Source organism: Macaca nemestrina, chromosome 17 (genome assembly GCF_043159975.1).
Source record: "Macaca nemestrina isolate mMacNem1 chromosome 17, mMacNem.hap1, whole genome shotgun sequence".
NCBI classification, from domain to species: domain Eukaryota; kingdom Metazoa; phylum Chordata; class Mammalia; order Primates; family Cercopithecidae; genus Macaca; species Macaca nemestrina.
The window spans coordinates 88456666-88478996 of NC_092141.1; the positions used below are offsets into that span (position 1 = coordinate 88456666).

At 53.7% G+C, this 22331-nt stretch overlaps 1 protein-coding gene across 16 annotated transcripts in view; it reads right to left on the reverse strand.

Moving 5' to 3' along the window:
* LOC105469257 (RNA binding fox-1 homolog 3) overlaps positions 1-22331 on the reverse strand; it is a 524235-nt gene that overhangs the window by 404192 nt on the left and 97712 nt on the right. The window contains exon 1 of one of the 16 annotated variants that reach the window (XM_071081759.1): positions 12321-12331. The exons of the other annotated variants lie outside the window; for them this stretch is intronic. The gene's annotated coding sequence lies outside the window, so the exon portion shown is untranslated. Of the gene's footprint in view, positions 1-12320; positions 12332-22331 lie in introns of those variants that run through there. 16 annotated transcript variants of the gene reach the window in all.

Here is a 22331-nt window from a genome sequence, read left to right on the forward strand (position 1 = left end):
TTACTGCAGAGAGCGGAACTTTTTAGCCTTCTAGTCCTGCCAGAAAGTTAAAAAAAAAAAAAAAAAGAATGAGAGTAATGGCAAAGATTTAACATTCTTTATTTTTTGAGACAGGGTCTCACTCTGTCACCCAGGCTGGAGTGCAGTGACTTGAACACAGTTCACTGCAGCCTCCACCGCCCAGGTTCAAGCAATCCTCCCACCTCAGTCCCCCAAGTAGCTTGAACTACAGGTGTGCGTCACCATGCCTAGCTAATTTTTGTAGAGATGGGCTTTTGTAGAGATGGGCTGTATTTTTTGTAGAGATGGGCTTTCACCATGGCGCCCAAGCTGGTCTCGGACTCCTGAGCTCAAGCGATCCACCCACCTTGGCCTCCCAGAGTGCTGGGATTACAGGTGTGAGGCACTGCGCCTGGTCCAACGTTCATTTTTAAAACCATGGAATTCTCCAAAGGCACTAGAGCTGCGCACCCTCCCAACTGCAGCACTTCCTCAGGGTATGCAGCCTCCTGGAGCTTGCCCGGGGTGCAGTTCCACAAGGCACTGTTCTCTTTCCTTCTGTTTTTCTTACACTAGCTTCTCCCTGGGTGCCAGTGGCTCTACTTCTGCCGTCTTTTCTGGCTAATCCCTCTCATGATACCTTTCAGGGCTGCTGGCTTTGCTCTGTTCTGTTTTCCGTCACCCCAGTTCCTCCTCAGCCTCTGCACCCCGCAAAACATAAGCTCCTAACCAAAAGCAGAGTCTGAAATGGGACTCAAACTAAGAAAGCAAAACTTGCTCTTTCTTTAACCAAGAGAAAAACGACACAGAGCACCTCATTTTAGTGGTAAAGATTATAGAGAATACACAATATTCGGAATAAATGAGCCTCCTCACCCCGTTTTTTGTTTTGTTTTGTTTTTTTGTTTTTGTTTTTTTTGAGACAGAGTCTCGCTCTACCGCCCAGGCTGGAGTGCAGTGGCTGGACCTCAGCTCACTGCAAGCTCCGCCTCCCGGGTTTACGCTATTCTCCTGCCTCAGCCTCCCGAGTAGCTGGGACTACAGGTGCCCGCCACCACGCCCGGCTAGTTTTTTTTTTGTTTGTTTTTTGGTTTTTTTTGTATTTTTTAGTAGAGACGGGGTTTCACCAGGTTAGCCAGGATGGTCTCGATTTCCTGACCTCGTGATCCGCCCACCTCGGCCTCCCAAAGTGCCGGGATTACAGGCTTGAGCCACTGCGCCCGGCCCTCCCCCTGTTTTTAAACCACTCTTGTGAAGCCAGCTGAGTTCCTGGCTCCCCTCGTGCCTTCGGAATCCTGTCTCTGGCAAAATAATTTGGGTTTTATTCTTCTGGCATCTGGTGGGAGTCGGTGACAATTTTACTGTAGCTACACTTCTTCTTTTTTAATACCAGTGTGTTTTAATAATACAGTGTACCTTTTGGTATTGTTGAAATGTTACATTATTCAACGTATCCAACAGGAAAGGGAAGGGCCTTCTGTAATTTATGTGTCCTCGGCGCTGTGTTTAAAGCTTGTAACGTGGAGGGCTGTAATTTGGGAGGCAATTTTCCCCAAGGTCGGGAGAACAGTTTCTGGAGGAGAGGCTGGAGACTGCCTGACCCGGGTTCATTGGGTTGGGGGCCCAGAACCCTGGCCATGAGGCTAACCCTAGTGGTAGGGAGTACTGTGGGCCCCAAACCAGAAATGTTCCCCAAAATGCAGCAACAACAACAAATCCTCAGCCCGGCTATGGCTGGCTCGGTAGGCCCCTTGGGTTTCAAGCAACTCATCTAGTTTCCAGGTTCTGGCCCTTCCAGAGAGTCATTGCTGTGCTAAACATTCATGAGTCCCTCCCGCATGGATACTGGGGCACAGCTGGAAACAGCACAGGCACCTGTTGTGGGGCCTGCAGTGTAGAGAGAGAGAGAGAACAGGTAAACCACAACCCCAGGAGAGGCGGTGTATGGGCTCCTACAAGATGGCAAGCTCCAGAATGTTGGGGCCTTATTTTTCTTTTTTTTCTTTTTGAGACGGAGTCTCGCTCTGTCCCCCAGGCTGGAGTGCAGTGGCCGGATCTCAGCTCACTGCAAGCTCCGCCTCCTGGGTTCACGCCATTCTCCTGCCTCAGCCTCCCGAGTAGCTGGGAGTACAGGCACCTGCCACCTCGCCCGGCTAGATTTTTTGTATTTTTTTTTTTTTTTTTTAGTAGAGATGGGGTTTCACCAGGTTAGCCAGGATGGTCTCGATCTCCTGACCTCGTGATCCGCCCGTCTCGGCCTCCCAAAGTGCTGGGATTACAGGCTTGAGCCACCGCACCCAGCCTGGGGCCTTATTTTTCTGAGCGCCACAGCTAAGCCATTGAGAATGGTGCCTGGCACACCCCAGTGCTAAGCAAACATGCTTGAGTAAGTGCATGAAAGAGTGAAAAGCCAATAGAGAGACATGGGTGATGGGCGTCTGGGAACCTAAGCAGGGGTACTGCATTCGTGGGAGGTGTTCTAGCTTCCTAGGGCAGGTGACCGACTCTGAAGTGAATCAGAGAGGGGCAGGGAGGGGAGGAGAGAGGAGGGCAGGTGCAGAGCCTTGGACAGAAGGGGCAGGGGAAACGTCATCTAGGGAATGCAAATAATAGAAGAAGTTTGGGACTGGGGGATAGCAGGAGATGAGACCAGACATATAAGTCAGGAACCAGATCAGGAAGTACCTTGAACACCGTACAAAGGACTTTAAAAAGCCGTTTGAGGAATTTTAAGCAGGACATGATGCAGATTTGGGTATTCGGAAGCATGCTCTGGTGCTGATGTGGGCCTGGTAGAGGGGAAAAACCAAGGCAGGAATCTCAGCGGGGAGGCGGCCCAGGTGATCCAATGGCTTACGGAAAGGCGGATGGAGATTAGTGACTGCGAACACCAGGATTTGGTGACCAGTCCCACCCACATGGGAGATGAGGAAGACACAAGCCACCTCCCAGTTTCGGGTTTGTCCAGCTACATAAATAGGGAGCCAGTTTGTGATAAGGTGAGGAGGAAGAAGGTGGGCTTGGGAGACCAAGACATCAGGAAGTTACAGTGCAGGGGCCTTCAGCTCGGTGAAGGTGTCATTTATCACATTATCACCTGCAGTCCACTCTGCTATTCCTTACACCTTTTCCTATGTTAAAAATGGCACGAGGCTGGGCACAGTGGCTCATACCTGTAATCCCAGCACTTTGGGAGGCCAAGGTGGACGGATCGCTTGAGGTCCGGAGTTTGAGACCAGCCTGGCCAACGTGGTGAAACCCTGTCTCTACTTAAAAACTACAAAAATTAGTCAAGCGTGGCAGCACACACCTAAAATCCCAGCTATTCTGGAGGCAGGAGAATTGCATGAACCCGGGAGGCAGAGGTTGCAGTGAGCCAAGATCAGGCCACTGCGCTCCAGCCTGGATGACAGAGCAAGACTGTCTCAAGAACAAAACAAAGAAGAAATGGCACCATATGATGTTTCAAGGCCGATGGGGCTGAGCTCACATTGGACGTGCTAAGTTTGAAGAGCCCCTGGAATGTCCAGGAAGGTGGTTGGTCAGTGGGTGGTGCTAGCATCTAAACTGGAGAGAATCCTGTCTGCACTGGGGACTGTGGCAGCCAGGTTCCAAGACAGCCCCCTGTGTCTTCACCTCCTGGTGCCCAGAGTTGTCCCCTCGCCTGTCATACCAGCATTGGTCTGTGTGACCAATAGAATTCAGCAGAAGTGAAGGTTCATCAATTCTAAGATTAGGTCTTAAAAGACCTCCATCTTTCTCTCACTCTGGAGGAAGTCAGCCGCCCTGTCATGAGAACACTCAGGCAGCCCTACAGAGAGGCCACTTGGAGAGGAACTGGGGCCACAGCCAGCAGCCATGAGAGAGACCAGCTTGGAAGCAGATCCTCCAACAAGAGGCACCAGCTTAGAAGCAGATCCTCCAGCCCCATTTGGGCCTTCCCATGCCTGCAGCCCTGGCCAACATAAACTGCAACCTCGAAGGGATGCTGAGCCAGGCACCCAGCTGAGCCCCTCCCAGATTCGTGAACCTCAGAAACTATGAGCTAATAAATGATTGTTGTCTAAAGCCATTAAATTTGGGGATAATCTATTACACAGCAATAGATAACACAGGGATTACAAAAAAAAATATGAATGGGGCTGTAGCCACAGTCATGGAGAAGAACACAAAGTGAGAAGACGAGATGAGAGCAGATTACAGAGGCGAGGAGGGTCACACTGGGGCACATCAGGAGGCAGTGGTGGGAGAGAAAGGCTGGTGAGGAGGGATAAGGAAGAGCCCTCAAAAGGAGGAAGACAAGGCTGAGAACACTACAAAATCCCAAGGATGAGAGCTCTATTAGGCTGTTCTTACATTGCTATACAGAAATGCCTGAGGCCGGGTCATTTACAAAGAAAAGAGGTTTAATTGGCTCCTGGTTCTGCAGGCTGTATAGGAAGCACAGCATGGGCATCTGCTCCTGGTGAGGTCTCAGGAAGCTTCCACTCATGGTGGAAGGTGAAGAGGGAGTAGGCGCATTACACAGCAAGAGGGGAGATGAGGGAGGTACCACGCTCTTTCAAACAACCAGATCTCACATGAGCTAATTGAGAGACAACTCACTCATCACCAAGGGGCTGGTGCTAAGCCATCCATGTGGGATTCGCCCCCATGATCCAATCACCTCCCACCAGGCCCCACCTCTAACACTGGCAAACGATTTCAACATGAGAGTTGGGGGAGACACACATCCGAACTGTATCAAGAGCATTTCCAGAAGGAGAGCGTCAGATGTTACAAAGGTCCAGCAGGACCCCGCCTTCCCAGGGACCAAGTTCTCCCCCTACCTTGTCTCAGTCCAGTCCTTCTTACCTGCCACCTCCCTGCCTGGCTGCTGGCCCCATCGCATCCCTCAGATCCCACTTCCAGGGTCTTCAGTCTTCAATGAGAGGCCTTCCCTGACCACCCAAGCTAAAGGAGTCCCCAACCCCAGTTTCCCGGTCACTTTCTGTCATAGCTGCCTGGCATTTGTTGCAAGTTGTAATTATATTTTCATTTGTTTCTTTACTCAGCCATGACCTATGAAGGCTGGGAGGTATCTGTTTCCTTCACTACCATAAACCAAGTGCATGAGGTATCCTAGGTTCTCAATATTTGTTGGATAAATGGATGGAAAGAAAGAAAGATAAAAACCCTGAGTTTCACCTGGAGGCCCAGTTCAACTGGTGGAAAAACCGTTCCCTCCCCAAGTCACACACCTGCCACAGCAGTAGGGCTCCTTGGCTCTGGAAGAAAACATAGCCAGGCTGGGGGAGGACGTGGAGAAGAACAGGAGACTCTGAAGGTGACCCAGACCAGCTCTTCCATCATTCCAAAAGTGGGGAAGCTGGACACGGTGGTGCATGCCTGTAATCCCAGTTATTTAGGAGGCTGAGGCAGGAGGATCACTTGAGCTGAAGAGTTTGAGGCTAGCCTGGGCAACATAGCAAGACCCCATCTCATATCTCATAAATAAATAAATATTAATTAAAATGAAGGCATCTGTAGGAAGTCCAAGTGGCCACCTTATTAGCAAGACCCCATCTCATATCTCATAAATAAATATTAATTAAAATGAAGGCGTCTGTAGGAAGTCCAAGTGGCCACCGTATTTCCTTCAAGCATTCAACAAACATCAACAGCCTGTGCAACTGGGCTAGGTGGTGGGAACCTGTCCCCTCAGCAGTTCAGAGTCTTGGTGGGGAAGCTGGCAGCCAGACAGGGAGGAGAAGATGCAGTGTAAGGGGTGAGGCCTGAAGGCTGACTGTCCCCCTCCACCCTGCCTCCCAGAGCTATGAAGCCCTGGGCAAGTTGCATAGCCTCTCTAAACTTCCGCAGCTTGCCTGTAAGCAGGACTGCTCCCACCGCACAGGCTGGCACCAGCTTTTGTTCCTCACCAGCAAAGCACTTCAGCCTGGGCCAGAGCACAGGTCCACATTGCCGTGATTTCAACCAGTAAGTACAATACACTGCAGAGAAGACATACAAAGCACTGTGGACACAGGGAGGGTTGGAGTGGGCTGGGGAATGAGCAGCTTTCTGAAGGAGATAACAGTGGAGGCTTGAAGGAGTGGGAGGCGTGGAGCAGAGAAGCAGCTTGGAGACATAAACCCTCCCATGCCCAGGCAAGGAGGCTGGAGGGCCTGCCCAGCTGAGGGCTTCAGTGGCAGGACCCAGGCCAGAAGTGAGGCCCGCCAAGGACTGAACCCAACTCTGCCTACAGAGCAGTATCTGTGGCCAGCGGCACCGTCACCAACACCAGCATCTGGGCCAGGGCCACAGCCTGAAACAGCCACACCCGGCAGAGGCACAAGAGGACCATGCAGGGGCCGTGCAGAGCTGGAGGTCAATGATTTTCATCTGAACAGGGAGCTGGGCCCCAAGGAGGACTTGGGGGTGGCTGTTTGTGCACACAGTGGCCATCTGGGATATGGAGGGCAGGTTTGCCACAGTTCAGGTTCATCCCCATGCTTGCTTCCCCAGGTGTTGTGCCCAGTGAAGGGTCGAAGCCCCCTCCTCATAGCCCATCCTGTTCCCCGGCCCCCTTGGGGATCTCCACAGGTGAGTTACCTGGCTCAGGTCGGGTGGGAGGTGAAGAGAGGAACTTTCTAGTTGCTTTTCTCCAGCTTGGAAGTGAGGCTTTGGAGAAGCCTCCTGAAGGGGAGATGGGAGGGACAGCTGGCAGGGGTCAGGAACACCAGGGGGGATGCAGAGAAGTACAGGGAGTTGAGGGGTGCAGGCGGCTTCAGGGAGACAAGGGAGGGATACTAGTGTAGAATCCAGGATGGGGTAGGGTACAAGGGCACAAGGAGGTGGGAAGGGGGAGCAGTGAGTGGAGATGTGGGGTGAGGGAGAGGGGACTGGGACAGGGGTGCAAACAGGCAGGAAGGCGGGGGAGGGGTGCAGAGGGTGGGGAGGTGAAGGCAAGCATACTGGGGGCAGGGATGAGGGTGCAGGAAGGTGGGAAGGTGGGGGAGGGGTGCAGAGGGTGGGGAGGTGGGGGAAGAGGTACAGGGCAGGGATGGGGGTGCAGGAAGGTGGGAATGGAGTCCATGGGACAGTGACAGGTACAGAAAGGTGGTTGAGGGGCACAGGGGTGCAGATGGAGGGAGGTGGGGGAGAGGGTATGACAGGGTGGGGCACAGGGGCAGGGGAGGGATGCAGACACCCAGAGTCTGGGTGCAGGGGTGGGGTGGCAGAAGGTAGTTGTGGTTGTAGGGGGTGGATGGGGTGGAGGTTAAGGCAGAGGCTCCTGTGGGCTGGGACCCTGCACTCCCCCAGCATCGGCGCAGCCTGAGCTGTGACAGCGTGGCAGATGGGTACACGCAGAAGCATGGCCCCTGGTAAATAGGATTGGGATGTTGAACAGCCGACATGTTCTCTGAAACTGGCTCTATGCCACAAATGGAGAGAACTGTGACCTTAATAGGATGCTAAACTTTTGGAAAGTGGAGAGAAATGGAGAGAGCCAGAGTCGAGGACTGAGGGTCCCCCTCTCTGGCTGGAGGCCAGGGCTACTGGTGACCTGTGGGGTTCTGGGAGTTCAGAGTGGGGACATTTTCGCTTCTGGGTCCTAAAAGCCAGTGGGTCTGGATGGGACGCATTCCTTGGCGTCCTGTTACAGCAACAGGAAAGACCAGCGCCCCTAAAGGACTCCCACCTGGCCCTGAGACCTCCATCTCTGCCCACGGTCTGGCTGTATCTCCTGGAAGATTTTTTTTTTAATGCTCCCATCCCGGGGCTGCACCCCTCTCTCTGGACCCAGCACATACTTCCAGCCTGGGCATCAGGGAAATAACTCAAAACCGTAACACACTTTAAAAAATACACTTGCCAGCAACTGCAACATTTGCTTTGCACAAACATTTCAAGAGAATTCCCCAGATAACCCTGCTGCGGGAGAATTCTAGCCACCGGGAGAAAGCTGCCCAGGCCCCAGCGGGGCATGGTTTCTCAGCGGTCCCCAGCCACCTTGAGGACAGGAGGCAAACAGGGACAGACAGCAGCAGAGAGATTCGAGGCCACAACAGCATGCAGAATTTCCTGGCGGGACGTGTCATTAGATCTCTCCTAGAGAGGGGCCTTACCCCACTCTTCGCTTGACAGCCTGGGGCACAGCGATGCCCACTTCTGAGCCTCCCATGCGTCATCTCAGGTGTTCACGGGATTGTCACGTGCATGTGGAAAGCCTGCCTGCCTCCCACAGAGCTGGGAGCTCTTGAGGACAGTGTCTGCCATGTAGAAGGGTGTGGAAATCTTCCTGAGTGATTTGGGTGTTACCTGTGTAACCTTTCACGGTCCTTGCCTGCCTCGGGACCCTGTTCTGGCAGGCTGTCCCCATGCTGTCCCTCCCAGCCAGTCCATCAGCTCAAAGAAGCGGGGCTGTGATGAGCGTGCACTGGCTGAGGCCATCATGAGACCCCCCCTAAGCTGGAAGCAGAAGTCCTGGGTCCACCCCTGCATGGCAGCCCCCACCCAGGTGCACCACCACAATTCCTCCTGGCCCCGCGACTCAAGGAACTTTCTTGGGAGCTGGGAAAGCTGGGAAAGATCTCAATTTAGACAATGGCTATAATGGCGCAGACATCTGTCAAAACTCATTGGACCATACTAAGACCTATGCATTTCATAGTATGTAAATTACCCTCAGTTTTTTAATTTAAAAAGGTTACCTCCTGGACTGAAAACAGATTTGAGTGAAAGCCACTGCCTCAGACCCAGGCGTCCGATGGACTGCAGTCTTTCATTCAGCCAAAGTCAGCCAATAGAGCCCAGTCTATATGTTTGGAAAAAAACAATCATCAATATAATGATAAGGAAAATGTCCCATACGTAGCACCGGGAGACCTGCCTCAGTGAGTTTCTACCAGCAGTGGCAAGAGGACCAGAAGCCATCAGTGTCCACCCAAAGCCTGGCTCTTCCCTCATCAGTTCTCTTGTAATGAGGAAAGGGCAGGATAAACAGGAAGCTCTAGAACAATATCCTCTTCCCAGCCCCTCAGATGGCTGCCTGGGTAAAGTGCCAGGTAGAGATGGACATTCCATACACAAGGCTGGTGGTACGGAGGGGACATCTCTGAAGGTGTGCACCTTAGAGCAACACAGAGGAGCATGGCCACAGCTGCTCCCCTCCCCTGTGGAGCCAGTGGTCACCCCAGCAGGCACTGAGCCAATGCTTGGAGTCTGCCCAAGACCTCCCCAGGTTGAGAGGCTACTGCAGAACTCCAGGAGCTTCCCCGCTCCCTCTGGCAGCAACAAGGCACTGGTCTTGGACCAGCCTCCTAGAACAGCAGATGTTAGGCAGATGTGCAGGAGGCTCCAGAAGGTTATGGTGGGAACAGCTGTGGATGCTGAGGAGCAGACAAAAGCAGACAGGAGAGGAGCAGAATGGAGATTTACCTCCTTGGCAAGAGGCTCTTCTGACCACCCCTTGCCCTGCCTTCTGGCTGAGAAACACAGACTGAGGTCTGGCAGAGAGAAAGCCTTGCTGTGTGAGCCCAGGTTGACTCAGGGCCCATTTTGACCTTCAATGTGCTCTCCCTCAGGGATCCCACCATGACATTTGCCTTCATAGGAACTCATTTTCCTTTTGCGCTCCTTTGGGCAGCATTCTTACAATCCAACAGATGAATTCTGGCTCTTGTGGAGTTCCATCAGGAGGGAAGACCTCCCAAAACCAGTATGGCTCAACAAAGCTCTGTCCACCCACTCATCTATCCACCCATTTACATACCTACCCAACCACTCACCCATACATCTACTCACACAGCCATCCTTCTACCCACCCATCCATCTACCCATTCACCCATCCATCCATCCATATGCCTACCCATCCATCCACTCGCCCACACATCCATCCACTTACCCATCCATCCACTCACCCATCCACTTACCCATCCATCTACTCATGCACCCATCCTTCCACCCACCCCATTCACCCATCCATCCATCCATCCATCCATCCATCCATATGGCTACCCATCCACCCACTCATCCATCCACTCACCCACCCTTCCAACCACTCATGCACTCATCCTTCCACCCACCCATCCATCTACCCATTCACTCACCTACCCATACACTCACTCATATGCCCACTCACATATCCATCCATCCACCCACTCCCTCATTTACCCATCCATCCATCCACATTCCTACCCATCCATCTACTCATCCATCCATCCACTCACCCATCCATCTGCTCACTCATCCATCTACTCACTCATCTATCCACTTATCCACCCATCCATTCATTCACTCATCCACCCATCCATCTAGCCATTCACTCATCTGTTCATCCAACCATACATGTACCTACTCATATATCCATTCATCCATCCATTCACACATCCATTCACTCACCCATCCAACCACATACCCATCTACCATCCATTTATTCATCCACTATTCATTAATACACTCATCCATCCATGCATCCAACCTTCCATCCATCTAAATATTCATCCATCCATCTGCCCACTCACGCATCCACCATCCATTCATTCATCCACAAAGAAACTCCAATGAGAGGGGGTGAGAAGGCCCAAAACAGGGGCAGGGTTTGGAGGTCAGTACTACAAAGACTGAAATGTGAGGCACCTACAAGTCTGGGCTTGGGTATCAGATAATCCTGGATCAAAATCCTGGCTCCCTTGTCATTATCTTTGGGCAAGTTACTTAACCTTTCTCAACTTCAGTTTAACCACCTATAAAATGGGGCAATAATAACTTTCTCATTGGGTACCATAAGAAACAGATGACACCATGTATCCAGAATGCTTGCTTTAGTGGCAGGTACATGGTTGGCATTCGATATACAGTGATGGCCATTATCTGCATCATCATCAGAATTGGCCACCCTCCACACCAACACTGGAATATGCATTAATGGGACTCTTCATTTTTTCCTACTTCATGCCCTTTGCCATGTGATTTTGCAGTTTTTCCTGCAAAAGAGGTAGAGTCTTCTTCCCTATCCTCTATGAATCTGGGCCTGCCACGGGACTTGTTCAGAACGAGGTGGAAGAGATGGTGGGCCATTTCCAAGCCTAGGCCAGAAGAAGCCTTGTATGTTTCCACTTATTCTGTCATTGCCATGGTTGGCTCCCTGGTCCGAGGATGGGGATGAAAGATGCATAGAGCACAGCTGCCCCAGTTAGACCATGCCAGGAGCAGGACCACTAAGCCAACCCACAGACCCATGAGGGAGACCAGCCAGGGTCAGCCAACTCCCAATGACCCAGACTTATGAATCATAAACAGAAATGATTTTTTTTTTTTGAGACAGAGTTTCACTCTTGTTGCCCAGGCTAGAGTGCAATGGTGCAATCTCAGCTCACTGCAACCTCTGCCCCCGAGGTTCAAGTAATTCTCCTGCCTCAGCCTCCCAAGTAGCTGGGATTACAGGCATGCACCACCATGCCTGGCTAATTTTGTATTTTTAGTAGAGACAGGGTTTCTCCATGTTGGCCAGGCTGGTCTCGAACACCTGACCTCAGGTGATCCACCCACCTTGGCCTCCCAAAGTGCTGGGATTAGAGGCATGAGCCACCATGCCCGGCCAATTATTGCTGTTTTAAGCAACGGGTTTTCGTAGTTTGTTGTGCAGTAATAGCTAACTGATATACCTTGTGCCTTCAATTTCTCCATCCTCTCTCTCCTTTTCCCATATCAAAAGACATTGATTATGGAACATCTAGTTCTGTCTCCCTTACAAAGCCAGAAAAGGAAAGACTTCTGCAGGAGATCCAGTGAAGCCTCAGCTTCCCTGTCTGCAGCCCCTGCCTGCTCCCTGGAAACAGGAAGTGACAGTGAAGCCCAGGAAGAGGAATGATGTTAAGGGCAGGTGGGCCAGGCTTGGAGATGCAGACGCCCGTGCTAGGGACACGTTTGCTTGTGTGCCTCTCTGTCTACTTAAGTACTTTTAATTCAAGGTAACCCAATTTTCAGAATCTCCAGGGAGTGGGCTCTCAGACGTGGGAAGCACGAGAATTTGCTGTGGAAATCACTGCCGAGGGGAGATTAGGGCTTCCACGGAGGGTTCGACTCTTTCCTGCAAGCCCATTAGGGATTCCGCACAGCGCACGTGGCGTAAATCACTTCCTATTCAGGCCTGCTGATGAGGGGCTCAAAGGTCGATTTTCCATGGTTATGACAACAAAAACTAAAATTGGGTCAAACCCGAAAGGTATTATCTTCCTCCGAGCCGCTAAATGCACAAGAGTAATGAGGTCGGTTGAGCAACATACCCCAGCCCGCTTGCAGGCTGCTGGGAAGACAGACAGGCCCATTCCCTGGGCGGGCTCAGCGGCCCTGCCACACCTCCACGTGTCCAGCGGAAGGTCCCGGGCCCTTCATCTCGCTGGCCACAGAGGCTGGTTGTCTGAAGCCCTCAGGCCCTTCTTCCTGCCTGTAGAAGCCTCACAGCTACTGAAGAACAGAGATGTTCGACAGCTCTAGGAAACCTGAGTCACCAGGGTTAGGGGAGGCCACGTTTGTTCCTGAGTCCCACCCCCTGTCTCCTTCTTGCCGTCATGACAGCCACAGATTTGAACCTGCAAGAGCCGGGGGGCTAAGGATTTGCTCCAGCTCGGCCCCTCCCTCTGAGGAATCCTGGCCTCTCACTGTGGCAGACGCCATGCCAATACCTCGAATTTGCATAACATGCCCTTCTCCTTATACATTATTGATTTGTATTCCATGCACACACATGCTCCGCCTGGAACCCATCCTTCAAAGCCTCACTGTCAACAGGCTTCAAATTAGACCCATCATCTCAGCTTATACAGTATTTATCAACTGACCTGTCCCACAACGTGGAGTTATTCTTAGAAACTGCCCTGCCTTATCCTGAGAGAAAGGGAAGAGGGAAGAGAGTGGGGAGATATTTAAAGCAAGAAGGTGTCCCTCCAGAACTGATTTTGTTCTCTAAATTATGTGACAGTCATTTATTAAAACGGTGGATGGGACACGTTGGCACCACCCAGCCAGGGTGAAGTGGGCAGATCCTGGAGAAATATCTGAGAATCCCAGTCATTGCCACACTCACAGGCCACGTGACCACTAAGCAGGTCCCAGTGAGCCTTGATGTAAGCCTCAATGTGCTCATCTGAAAAATGGAGCTAATATAACCTATTTGCAGGGTCTGGGCAGAGTGGAGTGAGATTAGCTACATGAAAGGCTTTGAAAACATTAAATTATATTCTGATACATGAGTGAACCTTGAAAATATTTTGCTAAGTGAAATAAGCCAGACACAAAAGGACCAATACTCCATTCATGGGAAGAATCTAGAATAGCCAAATTCATAGAGACAGAAAATAGGGTGGTGGGTGCCAGGGATGGCAGAGAGAAAGAATGGGGAGTTGGTGTTTAATGGAGACAGAATTTTCATTGGGGAAAATGAGAAAGTTCAGCAGATGAAAGGTGGTGATGGCCACACCGCAATGTGAATTCACTTAATGCCACTGAACGAGGCACTTGAAAATGATCAAGATGGTAAATTTTATGTTATTATATTTTACCACAATAAAAAATGTAATGTTTAACTACGATACAACTGTGCAGTGATGTGATGTTAGCTCCTGTGTCTTTCAGGAACATTTATCTCACGCCCCAGCCTGGAACAGGAACCCTGCTTGGGCAGAGGGAGCAGCTCCAATCTTGCCTTTGAACTGGAGAAAAACGGGGTTCCGTTCCTTGCTGTTGCCTCTTCGGCCTTTACCACAACTTACTCATGCCATGGAAAAGCATGGATTCCACTCCCGGGCACAGACCCAGAGTTTCAGAGGGGAGGCCCAGCCTCCCCACTCCCTGCCCATGGGGTTCCAGCAGGCCTGCAAGGAGGACCCTGCCACCAGCACCCCGGCCAACCTCCTCCAGCCTTTCACAGAGAACCCTTTCAAAGTTCTGTCCCGATCAGCTCAGGACCCCATAACAATATCACAGACTGGGGACCTTAAACAAGAGACAGGTATTTCTCACAGTTCTGCAGGCTGGGAGTCCGAGATCAGGGAGCAGCGTGGTCGGGTTCTGTGGAGGGCTCTTCTGGGCTTGCAGACAGATGCCTGTTCCCTGGGTCCTCACGTGGAAGAGACAGGGGAGACAGCAAGCTCCCTGGTGTCTCCTCCTATAAGGGCACTGATCCCATCACAACGGCCCCACCTCCTGACCTCAACTTGACCCTGATAACCTCACAAAGCTTTGTCTACAGATACCATCCCATAGGAGCTTAGGGGTTCACCATATGCATGGGGCACCCAATTCAAGTGGCAGACCCTTCAGATCAGATCTGCAGCAAACAAGCTGGCCCCGGAGCTGGCACAGCCACCCAAAAGCATCTGCTAACACATGGGATTTTACATGTTCTAGGAGCCATATTTTAAAAAATTAAAAACAAGCAAAAGTAATTTTCATGATATGTTTATTTAACGCAATATATTCACACTATTATCATTTTGACGTGTAATCAATACAGAGACTATCAATGGGAGATTGTTCATCCTCTGCCTTGCACATGATCTTTGGTACCCCGTGAGCGTTTTACACGTTCGGCCCGTCTGTCTCCACCCAAACTCCCACATCTCCAGCTCCATGGCTGTGTGTGGCTCGGGGCTGCCATGTTGGATGGTGCAGGTGAGGGATCCCTCGGTGTCCCGCAGCCCCACAACTGAGGGACATGGGGCCCCACTATGCTTGCAGGGGTCCACCGGGAGGGGAAGAGAAGCCGGTTCCCAGGAGCTGTCTTCTGCCCGGCTCTCCCACACAGGCTCTAAAGCCACAGCTCCTCCAGGCCAGCCGCCATCTGAAGGAGGGCGTTTGCCTGATGGAATCCAGAGGGGTGCTGAGCTCACAGGAGCTCCTGGACCGGGACAGGGATGCAAAACCCTTCCTCCCGACTGAGACTCCAGCAGAGCTCAGGCACACCCACCTTCCTGACTCTAGTCAAGGAAATGGGAGGGTGGGTTGGCAGGGTGGCAGGGTGCTCCGGCCCCTCACCTCGAGCTCCTGAGCACCGTCCCCTGAAAGAGTTTGTTATCACAGACCTCACCTGCTTGGGCAGAGGGAGCAGCCACCCCAATCAGGGCCTGCCCACATGCAACCGTTCAGTCGCGTAAGCGTTTGTGACATTGGCATGTACCCCAATCGAAACCTGGCATAGCGGGAGCTGCCGTAACAAAGCCGTTGGCAGCAGATATTTAAAACTCCTGGATTCTCCCTCGCCGAGTCAGAGAGCGGCCATGGGACACTTCCTTCCCACCCAGAGTAGCTCGCTCACTAGCAATGTGGTGCGTTTCTTTACGACACAGCATTAGTTTCCTCCTGTTCCTGCAACAAATGACTGCAAATAGAGTCGCTCAAAACAACAGAAGCTTCTTCTCTCACAGAGGGAGACCAGACGTCCAAAGCCAGTTTCCCTGGTTGAAGTTGAGACGTGAGCATGGCTGGGCTCCCTCCAGAGGCTCCAGGAGAGAAGCGTTGCCTGCCTCTTCCAGCCTCTGGGGCTGCAGGAACTCTCTGGCTTGTGGCCGCATCGCTCCAGTCTCTGCTTCTGTGGTCAAATCTTCTGCCTCTCCTTTATAAGGACATTGGTGATTACATTTAGGGCCCACCCGGATAATCCAGCACCATCTCCTCAGCTCAAGATCCTTCACTTCATCACACCTACAAAGTCTGCCTTTGACATCTAAAGTAACATCCATCGGCTCTGCAGATTAGGGCATGAATCTTTTGGGGGCCTTTATTCAGCCAACCACAGATATGCACTAAAAACATACACAGATGTGCATGGGTGTGAGGGATGAGATGGTGAGATGAGATCAGTTCACTCCCTGGTGATGAGGCCTGATGATGTGGCCATTTGCCACAAGAAAATGGTTCTTGAGGAGATTCCAGCATTGCCTAGTGAGAGCTGGCACCCAATAAGGTAAAGCAGCCACTGGCTGGCCAGCTGCTGTGAGCATCCCCAAAGCTCAGGCATCTGAGGCCCAGGGCAGGCAGAGAGGTTCACAAGGTGATGCCACCCAGAAGTTGCTTAAGTGGAGCAGTGGGAGGATTAGACTCTGGCACCATGAAAGAACTCTATCGGCTACCAGAGCACCACCATCATGATTGCTTCAGAAGAGGATCTGCAGAAGACCTTGCCTGGGCCCACCATACCCCCACCTTGAAGACTTCAGTGCACACAGCCCCATCCCACTGCCAGCACCTGCCTGGGGTCCAGAGTACCCCTGGAGCAGCCTCAGTCCATGCACAACAGAGGCGGGTGTATAAATACCCCAGCTCCCTCCCGCCTGGGCTGGAGACCCCTAAGCTGTGTATCCCACACTTGCCTTCAGGGTCCCCAGTGGGATTCAGCTCCACTTGCCCACAGCAGACCTTGGGCTGCCTCTCTTCCCCGTCCCACCTCCCCATCTCCTCTTCTGTCTCCTTCACCTCCCCAAATACTTGCCCTTAGATACCGATACTGATCATGGAGTCTGCTTCTGGGAAAAGCCAAACTGAGACATAGGCCCTGTCAGAGCCCCAAGGAAGTGCCACCACCAGCTCAGGAATAGCAGCAAAAGCAGAGGTGTATAAGCCTGGAGGTGTCTGGGATGAAGGTCAAAGGGGAAGCGAGGAGGTAACTGGTGAGACAGTGCTGCACTGCTCTGATGGTCCCTATGCCACACACCACTATGGGCAGACATTTTGACCATGATATTGATCTCTATCACTGCTATTAAGTGCTCAATGCTGTAAACACTAGGCATGGTGCTGAATGCATAGCCTGTGCATTTCACTGAATCCAGGCAACAAAGGTAGGGTCTGGCATGGCCCCTGTGTTATAGCTGAGAAAGTAAAGGCTAAGAACATATCTGGCCCACGGTCACAGCCCTCATAAGTGGCTACAGGTGGATTCAAGCCTGGATGCCTCCCCCATCCCTTACTCCCATACGCACCAAACACATAGATGCTTATGGCAAATGTTTTAAAGTTCCCAGGCTGAGAATAACAGAGAAGTAAGCATTTGAGGAACAGTAAGGGAAAGTCAGAAGAGAGGTGAGGAAATTGATACAATATCCCTGTGGACCTTGCTTCGCAAAGGGAGTGGCCACTAGACGTCTCCACTTCCAGACTTTCCTCCATCAGAGCCAGAAAAGGGAGCAGGGAGCGCCAGGAAGAGGGTCCAGAAGGGGTGGGGAGGGACTCGATGGGGCCAGTTTCCTGCCTGGCTTGGCTGTGTGGCTCTTCTCGAGAAGCAGCAAAGGTACACGGACTCAGCTCATCCCTGGCTCCCACGATCACTGTATCACGCATGGGGAAATTGAAGGAGATGCTGAGCGGCCATCTGTCTGTTGTGGGGAGCTGGGCCAAAGGCTGGGCTGGGTGACCTCCACACTCCCAGTCCCCTCTTAGATTCTAAGCATTGTCAGATGTCCCAAGAGGAGTGCCCCAGTGGCCCCCTACCTTCCTTCAGCACTGCCCTGGGCCACAGAGCCTCTCAGGCCACGACCAGGGAGCTGGACCCCAGATGGAGAGGAAAGAGCCAAGGGAGCCGGATGCCTTGGCCAGGCCTGGGGACTGGAGTGCTGAGCAGGCCAGCCCCTTCACCCTGTTCTGTTTGTCAGAGGTTGCAAGCTGGGGCCAGGGTGGGCTCAGTGAGTCTGGATTGGAGACAGGACCAAAGCACCGAGGAGAAACGGATCAGGATGGGGGCCACAGAGGAGCGGCGGCCACTTCCGGCAGAACATGGAATCCTGACGCAGCCCAGCTGGGAAGCTGGAACCCTTCTCCAGTAACCCCAGGATCCAGAGGATGGGAAGTTCTAGAGACAAAGTCTCTAACCCAGTCACCACGGGAGGCCTGCACAGATGTGGCCTAGGATGGGTACTCTGGGTTGTCGCTGGCTGGCAAGTGTCTACCTGAGAAATCGGGATCCACCCCCAGGAGGCAACTGGAGCCCCTTGGTGGAATCTGATGCTGCCTGGGAGTCCTGGGGGCAGGAGAGCAGAGGAGCCTGGCCAGAGGGCCTGGTTGTGGTGGCAGACCCTCGGGGCAGGCTGGAGACACAGCCCTATTGTCCACACCCTGCAGCAGATCAAGCAGTGCTCTGTCCCACCTGCTCCTCATCAGACACCACTGGGTACGTCTCCCATCCCATCAGACACCACCGCCAGGGCCTCAGAGCTCCGGCTGCACCCACACCACCTGCCGCTCAGGTGTTTTAAATGGGGCAGTCACCCCTGAAGACACCTACCTCCTCTCAGCAGTGTTGGCCTAAGCAGGGCCCAGGACTCATAATTCTGAGGTTGGCGGACCTAAATTTGGCCTCCATGGGGGCCGCCACAATGGGGCTCCTGCCTGGCAGTCCCCGCCCCATGTCAGGTGCCCATGGGATGCTGGGTGGGTTCGCGTCAACTCCATTCTCAGCCCCAGGGTGGGGACGGGGAAGGGTGGGCAGTCCTACTCCCCTGCCATTGTCCAGTCCATATCCCAGCTCAAAAGAGATTCAGAACAAACAGAAGCCCTCCGCTCTCCTCAGACAAGAGCCCCCAATTCGGACAAGCCACACCTGGTACCGCCTCTCAGAGACATTGGCCACATCTTGTATCCTCAGGAGATGTCCATGAGATCTCTTCATGGATAATGGGACCCTTCTAGAAGGTTCCAGAGACTTCTCTAATGACCACCCCAAAGGGAGCGTGTCCTCTTTCCTTTACAGGTGAGAGAACCAAGGCACGCACCGATGCGGTTACACAGAGCAGGCCGGGAAAACCTGCCCTGGAGAAGCAGAACCTTCCTGGGCCTGGGCAGCCCATCACAGTGACAGGGCCAGCGACGGGGCCACACAGTCCAGCATCTGCCACCAGAATCCTTCGCCAGACAGCTTTTCTCTAGCTCTTCCTATCAAAGACCTGAATGGGGCTCAGGAACATGGATGCTATTGGGGACACAAGTCAGGGTCTGGCCCGTGGATTTAGGAGCCTCATTGGGACCGATTTGTAAACTGCCCGGTAACACGGAAAACACCAGCAGACTCCAGAGGCCACAGTGAAACCGGAGCAGAAAGGAAATCCAGGCATGAAAATGATGGCAGTCCCTGCGCTCGCTGGCCTCCCAGAAAAGCCCACCTGGTGGGGCACTGGGAAGAGCAGGTGCCATGGAGGACAGCGCCAGCTCCCTGAGAGGGGGTTCCTCCAGCACAGGGGCCTTCCGGCGGGAGGCTTAGTGGCTGGTGACCCAGTGGTGCCACCCCAGCCACACTGCTCCCTGGAGGTCTGCCAACATCGGGGGCATCCTGAGCCACCAGCCCAGCCCAACTTCCTCTGCCTGCCTGCCCAAGGCCGCCGCCCACCACCTCCCTGCCCGCCTGAGGCCGCCCACCGCCTCCCTTGTTGTTATTCTCCTCAGTGCCTCCCTCCTCTCTCTGCTCCCCACGCCCCCGCAGGCCTCTGCAGCACCGCGCTGGCTCGGCTGAAGCTGACTGGAGTTTTAATGACATGTCTGGGGTTGAGGTGGGCGATCCTGTCCCAGGTCCGCCTACCGGGTCCTCGCCAGCCAGTGTCCTCCGCCCCAGCAAGGAGAGTTTCAGGCTGTGCACAGCCCCCTTGCTGGGAGATTTGGAGAGCCTGCCCGGCATACCCTGCACACCCCACACACCCTGCACACCTGCTGCTGCTAGCACAGCCATGTGTCCCCAGAGCAGAGCGCCTAGGCGGGTGGCAGGCGTCCATGCAAAGTGCCCCTGGCTGCATCCCTCGGCTTCTACAGGGCACACCAAAGCCAAGAACTTCCTCTTGCATCACAGATTTTAAAACCTCCCCAGCAGTCTCAGACCACACCCCCAGTCCACATCAGGCTCTCAACCTTGCCTGCAGGTCAGAAACACCTGGGGGGCTTTGGAGCCCAACCCATGTCCAGGCCCACCCCCAGGCCGACAAATCAGAGTCCAGGGCAGGCAGACACTAGTGTTGTAACAGCGGTCCAGCTGGTTCTTTGGCCTGTCTGAATGGCCCAGTCCCAGGGCCCTGGCCCTGGGGTCCAAGTCAACCACCGCCCCCATGAGGTTGTGGAGGGATCGGGCAAAGGGCTACAGAGCCAGGACACAGCAGGAGGACAGCAGGGTCCCCAGGGCAGCCTGGTTGAGAGGAGCACCAGAGCCGGTGTTTCAGCATGGGTGGCTGTCTCTCTCCAGGACGCTGGAGCTACAGAGGCTACACAAACGGACAAGAAGAGAAGGGCCCGGTCCTCCCCACCACCCCTCCAGCCCCAGAGCACACAGCTCAGAAAAGCCAGGGGCCCAGGCTCCCAGTCTGGGGGTGTATTTGTTCACTGTGACCTCGCCTGCAGGTCCAGAAACACCTGGGGAGCTTGGAAACTGACCAATGCTCAGGCCGACGGAGTCAGAGTCCAGGGCAGGCAGGCACTAGTATTGTAACAGCATTCTAGCTGGTTCTCTGGCCAGTCTAAATGGCCATACCATTCCCCACCCCAACCCCTCCTTCCCTTACACTAACGGTTCCACGGCAGGGTCGGCACCTGGGAGAGCTATGAGGTCTCAGGGACCCACCCCTTCCTTTCCCTCCGTCATCCATCAGCCGTCACACCCCCCAGGCCGCTCGGTGACAGCCGGGGCAGAGTCCAGGGTTAGGGTGAGGGCTGGGAGCTCCGGGCTGTGCATGGAGGGAGAAGCCAGGAGCCCAGGGCCTTGCCTTGTGCTTTCATGGACTCAAGGACACTCTACCCCTCCCTAAGCCTCAGCTTCCCCAGTTGCCAGGAGCAGGCGCTGCACTTTACGTCATCAGCAAAGATCCTTCCAATCCTGTTTACTTGGGCATGATGCCTGGGAGAGGAGGCATCACCAAATATTTTCTAAGATGCACATATTACCTTAATAACCCAAGAAAAATCAATTTTACAACAGGAGTCAATGCGGAAGGAGCCTCCACAGCATTACCTCTGGTCCTCAAGTGGCGGCGTCAATGGCCTCACTCAACTCTGCCAACGGCCTGGCCCACCCACCAGAAGCTGGCCCTGCAGGTCAGCAGCCGAGTCTCCTGCAGTGCACGGGTGGTGGACTTGCCTGGTGTGGACAGAGGTACCACGGAAAAGCCGCCAGCCCTTCCCATGGGCAACAAGTTCCGTCCTCCCAGCGAGGCCCCAGGACTCTCGGCTCCCTGTAGCCAGCAAGCCGCATCCTGTGAAGTCCCCGCCTTAACACTCTGCACCTGACCCACTACGCACCTGCCGCCCGGTCTGACAAGCACGCGGGACACAACGAGGGGCCGAGGCAAGCTGCCCCTGCTGCTGGCACCCAGCCACCCTACCCTCAGATGACACACTCATTTCTATGCCCCTCAGCCACGCCAAATCCCATAACCTTCATGTTCGGGGCCACAGGGGGAGAGGACACCGTGCCTGCGCAAGCCCTCCATCCCAGGCATGCATTCACATTCCCCGTGCAAAGTTAGGGCTGTAATTACAGCAAGTGATTAAAAGGCCTGAGGTAGCCTGTCTCAGAGGGAGCAGATTAACAGCAGAGCTTGGGAATGCCTGCGCGCACCTCGGAACCACCGGTGCATCTTAAACAGGGCCCGGCGCCCCCACGAGCGGGTGATTAATGGAGGGGATGAGGACGGAGGACGTTTCCCTGGCACCCGTCACCAAACTTTTTTCTCTGGGTGCCTCCCTTGCTGGCCAGGCACAGTGGAGGGGAGGGGAGGGCAGCCAGGACTCAGGGAGAGCCCAGGTGAGGCCTCCATCACGGGCCTTGCTCTACCTCCCCCTGGGCCAAAGTGTACCCCCAAGCAGCAGCGTCCTAGGGAGAAGGAGTGGAAGATGGAAGCAAAGCCCACAGGGCCGAATGCATCCCAGGAGACAAGAACCTCAGCCGCCTCTGTCCAAATAGAAAACCCGAGGCTGCCCCGAGAACCTCTTCCAGCCCCAGGCAACACTCGGGGCTGTGCTAACAGGCAAAGGCTCTGCCAGGACTGTCGTCATCCAAGCAGGGGTGCCAAGGTCAAGCAGCACACCTGCCTGGCTGGCAGAGGGCTGGCAGGAGCCTCTGCCTGGGGTGTGTCCTCCTGAGGGTCAGGGAAGAAACAGGAAGGGACTCTCCCCGGGCCGGGAGGTGTTTGCAGGGTTTTGATGTCCAGATATCCGCTTAGATGAAACTGTGTGTGTGCAGGCATGTCGGCATGTTGTGGGGTGTCATGCAGTATGTCATGTTACCTGTGCATTTAGGTTTTAAACTATCCCCTTTTCAGTGCCTAATATGTGTCAGGGGCCGTGGACACAAAGACAGTTTAGGGACGATTGTCCTGCCCATG